The sequence below is a fragment of the Amborella trichopoda genome, chromosome 2, assembly GCF_054954075.1.
Source record: "Amborella trichopoda isolate Santa Cruz 75 chromosome 2, AtrichopodaSantaCruz75HAP2 v2.0, whole genome shotgun sequence".
NCBI classification, from domain to species: Eukaryota; Viridiplantae; Streptophyta; class Magnoliopsida; order Amborellales; family Amborellaceae; genus Amborella; species Amborella trichopoda.
In genome coordinates, this window is record NC_142337.1 from 64,685,420 (window position 1) to 64,689,194 (window position 3,775).

Below are 3,775 nucleotides of genomic sequence, written 5' to 3' on the forward strand. Positions count from 1 at the left end.
AATTAGGGAGAGGGGTAACAGACTTTCATGCGATCACAAGAGTTTTTGGCATCGCATTGTTCAGCAAGGTTTGGAGCTTGGGCCTTACTTTGATTGTTTAAGTTGGGGTGACTTATATAAACCACTCCCTTTTGGAAAAGGTCGAAATGGTGATTATTATTTAAGGTTTGCTTATGCTTTATTTCTCTCACATCTATTTCTTTATTATATATTTCGATTTGAAGTATTTCCCATGAGACTGTCCTATGGCTTCCTATTTATGCCTCTGTGCAGAGACATCTAAGGCATATACAATGCAGAGATCAGCCCAAACCACTTGTCACAAATTACTAAAGATTTCAGGTATTTAGAAAGAGGAACAGAGAAACCAGTGAAGAATTCATACAGTTTCATGTCATAGACTAGTAGATACATAGAGAAATATATCTCATAGATGTTTTGGATCAGCTTTTCATTATGTCTCTCCCTTCTCTTCAGAGCCACCACTTTTCACAGGATCTTCAGAAGCTCTCCACTGGTTAAGATTTCTTGTTCTCTCACCATGCCCACAATTCGCTCTAGTCTCCTCCGTACATCTCATTTTCCTGGTGATCCATCTTGTCTTCTCATGCATAAAAATATTTTCAAAAAGAACCAACATGCCACGTTCCTCCATTAAAACTGTAAAAACCCACAGTCGATGCTGATGATGGTGATGGTACATTCTGCAAAATCTTCTCTAATGATCCTTTGGATGATCCCATCCGTGTGTGTCAACAGAGGCCGTTGCCTCATCGAGGAATAAAATGCGGTTTTTCTTGAGCATGACTCGCCCTAAGCAAAGAAGCTCCCACGGACCCACACGCCAGTTTTCGCCATTATCAACCACTATGGGGCCAAGGGAAAAGCAATGGCACATGGTTAAGGGTCATAAAATGTTAAAGACCTAAAATTTTTGAAGAATTATCAACAATTAAAAATAAATAAATAAGGGTGCAATTTGTATAGAGCCTAGGCGCTAACCAATTAAATTAGAATCTACCTTCAAATAGTATCGAGAAATATGGTTTCAATACTGAAAATCATTGTGACAGCCTTAAAATATATTTTCACTTATATTAATAAAGTTTAAAGCTTCATAAAATAATGTAGATGGATAGATCTATGAAAACTTGAAAATCTTGAAAATTAACGGTCCAAAAATGCGTTACAAAATTCACTATTTTCAAAACAACCTCTTCTATAAACTTTTCCCAATAAATAAAATACCTGACTAAATAAAATTTGAAAAGAAAAAATTGAAGACCCGGAGGAGGCTAGATAAAGACAAGGATTTTTATTTTATTTTTCCATGAGAGAGTGATTTTCTTTTTTTCCACGAGAGCGAGAGAGACAGAGATCATTTAGAATGAAGCTAAATGAAATACACAATAGGTCATAAAATTGAAGATATATTTCACTTAATTCATTAATCATATGAATATACATCCTTGTTTTTTATAGACACTAATAGAAACTAAATCATAGACACCTAAACTATACCCAGACTTACTATAAAATACAGGATGCAATATCCTACCTTTCTCGTAATTATTGATTATACTTTCCTTTCACAATCATTACAGTTCTTTTAGCACCGTGATGCTTAAAGCTTCATAAAAATACATCACGGTTCTCTTAGAACCATAATAATTAAATACTTATGGGTGTTTATGAGCATCCTGCACCTAATAGGACCGTGATGAGCTTCACGGTTGTATTAGCGCCATGAAGGGTAGTTTAGGTAGCAAAATATGAACAGTAAAAAAGGGTATAGGGAGTCACGGCCTTATATACAAAATCAAATACAACTTAGTATCTTCAAGATCCAAAATGATATTTGACTTCAGATTTTGAATATCCAAAGTCACTTGTGGTTTGTAAATAGGGACTCGACTTCAAATCTTCAATATTTAAAGTCAAATGTAGCTCAGATCCTAAGTTATGGTGAGTCACATTTGACTTTATATAATCAGGGTACACACATAAAATTAAAAAATTGAAGAAGATTTATTTAATAACTCTAATTTGGCTGGTCTTAGCATAAATTTCTTCTAAATTTTATCAAAAAAAAATAAATAAATAAAATGCAATAAAAAACAAACACACAAGATCAAGGAAATAAATAAGTTCAAATGAATAGACCATGAAGATTTGTGAACCAGTGTGAGCATCAAAAGCACTAAAGATGTCATCAAGGAGATAGATGTCCGAGTCCTGGTATACAGCTGAATTCTTTGCTTTTGGCCTCCACCCAGATTGATCCCGCGTTCACCAATCTCAGTCGTATCTCCAAATTCCAGCATCTCCAAGTCTGTGTCCAGGCAACAAACCCTAATCACCTCCTTCTACCTCTCACCATCCATCGGCTGACCAAATAGTATGTTCCCTTCCATGGTCCCATTTTTTATCCATGCACTTTGCGCTCCATATGCAGTGCTCCCACTCACCCTCACCCTCACCCTCACCCTCACCTCACCAAAGAAATAAGGAATAATTTCATAAGTATAATAGTTATTATTATTATTAATATCAAAAAAAATTACAGAAAAATATTATTCAATAATAAAAACAATCTCATATATTCTTATTGTATGGGTCGGTTTTTTCACCCAGATGTCAGTCCAATAGTGCGAACATTGGACCAACCCTCTCTATTTTCCAAAAAGCAGAAGAGTAGGTCCAAAAGCATTTGAGCAAGGTAGAACTTACTGGTTTTCAGAGTCATTTTTGGGCAAGTTCGATTCGAAGCGCTTGTACATGGATTCTGCAGAATCTGATGATGCAAGACCAGGCACATCTTCAAATTTGAATGGAGATTCATAGCCCTCCTTTAACAATCCATTCATCCATGTCCACGTAGCTCTAGAGAGAAACCCAGCTGAGTTATAAGGAGTAAATGTGGTACTAATCCTTTTATCAATGATGTCAGCTTCTGATAAAAGAGGCTCTCTCAGTTTCATCTCTCTCTCTCTGCTTCTTTCAATCTTTCCACAAGAATTAGACCGTGGATCCTTTAATGGCAATGGGACAGAGAAAAGTATTAACAAGTAGGGATACAAGTGTTAATATGTCTCCACCCCATAGCTCTCGATTATGGTTTGGGCTATGGAGGACTAATCTGTTGACTGCTGAGATAGAGAGGAAAACGGCAAGCAGAAAGCTCAAGAACCACCAAATTCAAATTGACAATGGATGAACTGTCGAATCAAACCTCTTCTCATGCAAGAGGATGATAAGAAATGCTAGATAACTGATCGATAGGATCAACCAAAGGACCCCAAGCACCAGTTTACATGAATTATCGACATTTCTCGAGGGAAAGATCCAAAGTGAGAGAATGGAATAACAGATTTAGTGGAGGAAAGTGGTATGTGGGTTCGTCTGGAAAAGATTTTATGCAAGAGAAGACATGATGGGTCATCAGGAAAATGAAATGTACAGAGGAGACTATAGCGAATTGTGGGCATGGTGAGAGAAGAAGAAATGTTAACCAGTGGAGACCTTCTGAAAATCTTGCGGAAAGTTGTGTCTATGAAGAGATGGGAGAGAAACATAATGAAGAGCTGATCCAAGACATCTATGAGAAATATTTCTCTGTGTATCTTCTATTCTATGACAGGAAACTGTATGTAATTCTTCACTGGTTTTTCTGTTTCTCTCTCTAAAATAGCTAAAATCTTTAGTGATTTGGGCTGATCTCTGCAATGTTAATGCCTTAGGTTTCTCTGCATAGAGTCATAAATAGGAAGCCATA

The 3,775-nt window shown here is 36.4% G+C and overlaps 1 long non-coding RNA gene across 2 annotated transcripts; it reads right to left on the reverse strand.

The window, feature by feature from the left end:
• Positions 1-316: 316 nt before the first annotated feature.
• On the reverse strand, positions 317-3,775 carry LOC110006895 (uncharacterized). 2 transcript variants are annotated; one of them, XR_002280248.2, is made up of 3 exons: positions 2,731-3,730; positions 2,164-2,492; positions 317-867 (listed from the first exon to the last, which is right to left on the reverse strand). It is a non-coding gene; the product is annotated as an uncharacterized LOC110006895 (long non-coding RNA). The 2 variants fall into 2 exon arrangements; XR_016050141.1 differs by lacking the exon at positions 2,164-2,492 and having other exon boundaries at positions 2,731-3,775.